The sequence below is a fragment of the Cataglyphis hispanica genome, chromosome 10 (assembly GCF_021464435.1).
Source record: "Cataglyphis hispanica isolate Lineage 1 chromosome 10, ULB_Chis1_1.0, whole genome shotgun sequence".
NCBI classification, from domain to species: Eukaryota; Metazoa; Arthropoda; class Insecta; order Hymenoptera; family Formicidae; genus Cataglyphis; species Cataglyphis hispanica.
The window spans coordinates 575,601-583,672 of record NC_065963.1 but is presented as its reverse complement, the minus strand read 5'-3'; the positions used below and the strand labels follow the sequence as shown (position 1 = coordinate 583,672).

The 8,072-nt window shown below is 28.5% G+C and overlaps 1 long non-coding RNA gene across 1 annotated transcript; it reads left to right on the top strand.

Moving 5' to 3' along the window:
* The first annotated feature begins 2,618 nt into the window (after window positions 1-2,618).
* LOC126852306 (uncharacterized) lies at window positions 2,619-4,807 on the top strand. Its single transcript, XR_007687809.1, has 3 exons — window positions 2,619-2,738; window positions 3,355-3,603; window positions 3,785-4,807. It is a non-coding gene; the product is annotated as an uncharacterized LOC126852306 (long non-coding RNA).
* The last annotated feature ends 3,265 nt before the right edge of the window (window positions 4,808-8,072 follow it).

Below are 8,072 nucleotides of genomic sequence, written 5' to 3'. Positions count from 1 at the left end.
ATTTTTTCCGGATCAGCATTAGAATTTGGAAGCGATCTAATAGTATTTACAATATTTATTAAATTTGGATATTTAGCAATATTATTAATGTTTCTACATTGTAATATTTCTTTCCACATATTATCAAAACTTAATTTACTGAGACTTTGTTTTCCTTCCATTGTAAAATCTGATGGTAATGCAATTCATTCTTTTTTTAAAACGTCTACATCAAAACCACCAATAGTTATAGCTATGAAAGAAACATCATTGAATGATGTTTCTCTGTTATTATCAAATAAACTTACAAATAGTCTAAAAATTTGTAATTTTGATAAAAATATGTCATTTATAGGTAACCTTTTATGAATTTCTTCTGCAGCAGTCACATAAAATGTTAAACAGGTCTCTCGAACAATTTTAACTATATCTATATGACCTTTCAGGGTTAATTCGTTAAGATATTCCTCACATTCTGGTTCCAAAATAATTTCATTAATTTCTTTTTGATTTTCCTTTAGAGAATATAATATTTGTATAGAATTGTTTTAAATTGTTTTTCTTTTAAAAAATTTCGACATATTTGAAAAAGAAAATTTTTAGATTTTGGCTGCAATAAATTAATTCTTGTTTCTAATGTTTGGAAAAATGCATTAAAAGCGTTAAAGAAATTTAAAACATATTTTTAAAAAAGAAAATAAGTCTTTAATTCTACGTTACCCATCAGACAATAGATATTCTCCAGAATTTGTTTTTTCGCTGACAATCATTTCAGTAAAAAAAATGTTTAATTGTGTCCCAAAATTCAAGAAATCTTTCCACGCGTAAATAGTAAGAAAGCCAGCGTGTATCACCTAATTTTAATATTTTATGGTTTGTTTCTTGGAAACAGTCACAAAATTCACGAAAAATAGCTATACGTTTTGAACTACTATTAAGATAATTAGCAATTTTTTTAAGAAATTCCTCGCAATATGCGGGCATTTTAATACATGCAGCATGCACTGCTAATGCGGCAGAATGACACGGGCATGAAAATGTTAATAAATGTGGACATTTTTCTTCTAATTTTCTTTTAAACGATAAATGTTTCCCAGTCATTACAGATGCATTATCGCATGACAAAGCAATAATATTTAAAAATGGTATTTGTAATTTTCATATCTCATGTTTAAATGCCTGAAACAACTTTTGCACTTGAATCTTTGGCATCAATATTGATTAATTTAACTAATTGCGAGCGAATATCTAATATCTCAAGATATCGAACAAGGAAAGGCATCCATTTATTATTATATTAGTTATATCAGATGTTTCGTCAATAAAAATTGAAAATTTTGTATTCTGAATATTATTGACGATACGATCGGCTTCAACCGGGCACAAAACGTTTGTAATAATATTTCTACATTTTGTTCGGCCCATTTTCATGCTTCTCAACACATCAGGATCTTTTCCTATATGTTGGAAAAAGTTAAGAATCTCTTTTGCAATGTGATGGGAAATATTTTTGTCAGTAATGAATGCAGCATATCTGATTTCCGCGAATTTTTTACGTTCATCAAATGACAAGAGAGATTCATTATCTTGAATATTTGAATCTTCATTTGGTTTAGTATCTTCTATATAATTTTTTTTATATTTATTTATATATGTTTGGATTCTGCGTGACGATGGATTTGTGATGAGCTGCCAGTTATTGCAAATCAAATAAAAAAATAAATTTGTATCAGGTGACACTTCATGCAATATTTAAATTGTTCAATACAACCATTCTTTTTGAAATATTGATTTACGCGGTTTTTTTTGGCAAATTAACACCATCATCATCATCATCATCATTAGATAGTAATATATAAGATAGTAATATATAAATATATTTTCTTTATTATTTTTATGGTACGCAGAATCCGCATATCTTGACATATGTGTTGAATTGCACGAAAAAATTTTTATTGCATATGATATAATGATAAAGACTATTATTGGATGATATTTTGCGTATCCAAGATTTGTATCGATCATCACTGAGCCAAACTTCTTGTAAATTTCGCTTACAACGTTTTTTAGTCAATTCATCACACATTTTCTTATTAAATAAAAAAGAATTTAAATATAAATAATAATAAAGTATAAGTAAAAATTGAAAAGAAAACAAAGTTGCAAAAATCAACAAAATATACGTGTATATGCACGTGTATATCATAAAAACTAATAAAAATTTCGTTTACTTTTCAGTAAATCCTTCCTATCTACACGTGTGTGTGTGCGCGCGCGCCTCTGTGTGTGTGTGTGTGTGCGTGCGTGCGTGCGTGCGTGCGTGCGTGCGTGCGTGCGTGCGTGCGTGCGTGTGCGTGCGTGTGCCTATGTGAAAAAGCAACTTATTTGCATGAAGGTAAATAAAAAAATACAACACATTCACAAACGTACTGTAATAAATATATCACAAGAAAAAGGAAAAGTGATCCAGAAGACAAGATGATGTCCGTCGAAGAGACTAGAAACGACTGATTTTCACAAAAGTGAAACAAACGTATGCGTTAAAATTTTCTTGTGCGCATGTGAATCGGGTCATCTTATATTTTTCCATGGCGGTCTATTTGTTTAATCTTATTTACTCGAACCGCGCGCCGCGCACCGCCCGCTGCGAGCCGCGTCGGCGAACCGCGAGCCGCGGACCCTAAAAGTGAAAGCGGAATCGGTCTCCATCAGTCGTGGTCGATATCGACAAGTGCAAGAAAGAAGCTTGAGAGAAAAATGTAGCGTAAATACTAAATAATATTTTGAGCACATATTTTATTATCTTTTTAATATCATTAGAACAATTGGTAATTGGTAATTATGATTATACACCATGTAGATTTGAAGAATGAAAATTGTGTGTGTGCGCATGTGTATATGATTGACTGAATTTTGTAAAACTTATATGCGCGCATAGTATACATAACGTATACTATAGATAAAACGTATGTGTTTTACAAAATCCAATCAATCTCGTATGTGCACGTACAAATGTCACACGCGCACACACATAAATCAGAAAATTACGTTTTATTCATTTAACTTATTTTATTTTAATAACTTTTTAATAAATAACGAGGCTTTGAGTAAGATCTAGAAAATTATTCAGGAGAATTCAGGACCATATCCTTCACAATATATGAAAGCCGTTAAAATAATGAGGTTGTGCGTGCGTAATTATCAAACAATTTTAAGAAAATATTTATTATATAAAGAAAGAAAAATAAAATAATTTAATAGAAAAAAATCTAATGTATTGCTATATTATTACATAAATCTTATTTATAAACATATGTCGATAAATGCAAAACATAGGCTAATATGTATATATTTATATATCTTATATTTTTACAGAAGGATTAAGCAAACGGACGGAGAGATTTCTGCTAGAAGACAAAGCAGATGAAAATTAAAAAATGTTGATGTAACAGCTACTGCAGGAACAAAAAAAAGCAAACAAATTGCAAGAAAAGCAGCAATTTATACTGCAGCAGTTGTTGCAAAATCAGCAGAAGCAGCAGCAGCAGAAAAAGCAGCAGCAAAAGCAGCAGCAGCAAAAGCAGCAGCAGCAGCAATTACAAGAACAACCACAGCAATTTAAAAGTATATTATTTGTTAATTTTTAATATATATCTCATTGCATATAGTTACAATAATATTCGATTATATTAATTAAATTAATGAAAGTGTATATATATGTGCATATATATATATATATATATATATATATATATATATATATATAGATATATGTATATTAAGTTTATTTATTTATTTAATTTAGATGATCGAAGAGGCTGAGGTCGCGGGAATTCGCGGGGTCGGTGATATCAACGCCACCAACTTAATTATAATACAAATGAAAGCGGAAGAGGAAGAGAAGGAAGAGGGGGAAAAGGAGGAAGAGGAAGAAGCCCTACAATAATAAAAAATTATTATATAGTGTTACATCCGCCTTCTGTTTGTTCGTCCCTGCGTGTCACCTGTGCTGGTGTGCTGTACCGTCTTCGGGAGATTTCTTGACGTGTCGCTAAGGAAGATGTTTATAACAACGGCTAACATTTGGATGTTTTAAGTCGCCATCTTAGTCTCGCGGCGGATTCGTTTCCGTGCGGACGTTTCCGCGATTGATCCCGTTCTCCTTTTGTATCGAATTTATTTGTTCTGTGTTCTGTTCTTATATTAAAGTTCCTTCTGTTTTTTACAATAAGTGTTGTTATTTACGACGCGGAGCGTGTGTGCGAATTGTGACGTGCGCGATTCGATAAAACTTGAAGTGGACGAGCGGACCCAATAATATATTAAAAATTATAGGTTATAAATTTATTAGATTAATATAACATAAGATATATTTATTTTTAATTTTTATATTTTTATATTTTTATTTTTATATTTTTATATTTGTATTTTTATATTTTTTATTTTTATTTTTATATTTTTATATTTTTATTTTTATATTTTAATTTTTATTTTTATGCATTATATATACACGCTTTTATATTTTATTTTTTATTTTCATATTTTTATATTTTTTATTTTTTTATTCTTACACATTATATATATTATATACATATATAAAGATTGTCCCATTTTAAAAGTTCCACCCTCATAACTTTTCAGGATCAACGTTTGAAGGAAAACGACTTGGATAAAAGTTGTAGGGAACAAAGGGGGCTATCTAATAGTGACCTTGGATTTGACATTAAAGATCATTTTCAAGGTTATTTGAACGTCAACTTCCGTTTTTTAAATGGAAACCCATCATTTTTATTGCATATTCTTGTAACTTATCTCGAGAGCTTTCCAAAACACTATAAAAACACTATTTTATATTAAAATATTTTTTCATTAAGAATTTTTTGAGTCATTTTGTATCTTAATCTGACATATTTTATACTAAAATATGTCAGATTAAGATACAAAATAAATAAAAAAATTCTTAATGAAAAAATGCTTTATTATAGTGTTTTCGAAAACTTGACATAAGCTGTAAGAATATGCAATAAAAAATAGGGTATTCCATTTAAGAAATTGAAGTTGTCCTTGACTAGACCTTAACGATGCCATCCAAGGTCAAACCAATGACACCATCTTATGTTTCCCTCAAAACCATACAATTTTTGTTCAAAACGTTTTTCTCTAAAATGCTTAGTTTTTGAAAGAAAAGAGGTGTACGGGTGATCTAGGACACCCTATATATATATATATATATATATATATATATATATATATATATATGTTTTATATTTTTATACATTATATTTAAAAAATTCATACAATAAAATATTAAAATGTAATTTTTGTGTAATATTTATTGATGGAAGAGACCATCTTCTTGCAGTTTTCGCAACAATACATATGTCATACGTTAATACAATATATAAATACAATAAAAATAAAGAGAATATAATCTTCAACAACATCCATAAAAATTTGAGTATTATTTTATTATTATTATTTTTAAAAACAAGAAATCTTTTTTAATAAAAAAATCTATATATTGGCCGAGTGGATTGATATATTTAAAATACTTAATGTACTAAAACGTTTATGATTATTAGTATGATTATTATTAATTTTATTATTATTATTATTACTTAATTTAATTAATCTTTTATATATATATATATATATATATATATATATATTTTAATTATAAATTAATTATTTAATTTATATGTAAAATATATTATATTTCAATTTTATATCTATTTTTTTGTATAAATATATATTTTGCATATGTTACGATTAACAATTTATAATATGTAAAAGTTATGAAAAAATAATTAATAAAAAAAGAATAATAAGCGCGCGCCGCATAGTCAATTTGCCAGATCGAGATTTTGAGGCTCACGTTATTTAGCCGCGCGCCATGCTCTACAGCTCAAGAGAGAAGGAGACAAAGATGCTATATCTGTCTCCTTTTATATCCCAAAGCTGGTCGAGCACTGATCTTTATACATAACTGGACAAGGCATAGGACGAAAAAACTGTGACCAATTGAAGGTTTTGTCTACAATATAGCGCCTAATGATCGTACGTACACATAGAAATCAGTGAGATCATATTCGTGTAATTCATGTAAAATTAAAAAAAATATATTTAATATGGTACAAAAAGTGTATTGTGGAAAAAGACAAGAAGAAAATAATATTGAAAAAAATGAAGTTTTCACAAGTAAGTAAAATAGTAAATTATAAATTTGAATTTTACAGGTTAGGTTACGCTTAATATTATTTTGACAGATTATTTTATTTGTAGTAAAAAATTCTTAAATATTAATAATAGTACAATTATTAAAAGATAAAAAGAAACAGAATTATATCAAAATAGTATTAAAAAGTAAAATTAAGTATGAATGATTTAATAAATATTAGATAATAATGGAATAAACATTATTCCATTTATTTTATTTAAATAATAAATTTTGTCTTAAATCTTTTTTTTTTAAAGAAATATATTATATATATGTAATTGTAATATAATAAAATTTTAATAATAAATTGTGTTTATAGATTCCCAGATGCAGTAAAACATTCAAATATATTTCAAAAATGGGTATTAAATATGAATTTGAAAAGTATAAAAATATCAAAATATTCAAAATTATGTTATGATCATTTTGAAGAGAAGGATTTTGTATATTTACAATTATTTATAAATATTGACATAAAAACTAATTATATGTATCGTGGATAAATTAAAAATAAGTAAAGTAAAATAAAATTTTTCAAATTTATACATTATATATATAATATACATGATGTATGGCATACTTTGAAAATATACTTTTAAACTGTAATATTTTTCCAATATTTTTATATGCGTTACATAAAAAAATAAAAAGAAAAAAATAGAAATTCGATTTTTAAATTGACTTAATTGACTAATATCCTTCTTTCTTAAATATCCTTTTTCACAATGTTGTAAACAGTCTTTTTTATACAGATTTAAATAATTAAATTATGTTCAAATACACATTCTATATTGTGTGTGTGTGTGTGTGCGTGCGCGTGGCGTGTGCGTGCGCGTGTGCGTGGCGTGTGCGTGGCGTGTGCGTGGCGTGTGCGTATGCGTGTGCGCGTGCACGTGTGCGCGTGTGTGTGTGTGTGTGTAAATGTGTTAATTTTAGATATTAATTTTTATTTGATTTGCAAAATATATTTTATTTGGTTAAAATATTTAAGAAGTTTAATACAATTTTTTTTACTTAATTAATATATATATTATATATTTGATATTATTAATATTATATTAATTTTATTTTGTTGCATACTTTAATTTATAATCTTAAAATATTATAAAAATAAGATTAAAAAATTAATAATATTAATAACAACAAAAATAATATTTAAAACGTTTTCAATTTAAATAGTAATTTAAATTTTCCGCCAAGAAGTGTAGACATAACCCTACAATTTTAATGGCTTCCGGTGTTTTATTGGTCACAATCTCTAAGCTACGGATCCTAGTGTATGCCTTATCCAGTTATATATAGAGATCGATATGCCTGAGCGTCAAGCGCACACGGACGCGAGCTCATGCCTTCGTGTGCGTTGCCAGCCTCTCCTCTCCATACGCTATAAGCGCGCTGTTCCGTCTCAATCTGGCAGCTCTGCTATCGAGTGCTATTCGTTGCGTCATTTGCGGCTCCTCTACTAGCGGTAAGACGAACACGCTGATAAGTCTGCTGGAGAGTCCGCACGGTTTGCGCTTCGAGAATGTTTTATATTTATTCGAAATCGTTGCAACAACCAAAATATAAATATTTAGAAAACTTATTGACACCGATATGGAGGATATTGATTATTTTACATTTTCCAATAATTCCGCCTAGCGAAACGTTTCCGAATTCGATATTCATATTCGATGACGTAACTTGCGATAAACAGAACGTCGTCAGGAAGGGGAACGGCTCACTTGCGCACGGTACAATTGGACTCGTTGCAATTGCGCACTGTGATATTAGACACATAAAGTTGCGCACCGTTCGAGTGGACACATTTCAATTGCGCACAATTCATTTGGACACATTTCATTTGTGCACCGTTCAATAGGACACGTTGTTTTTG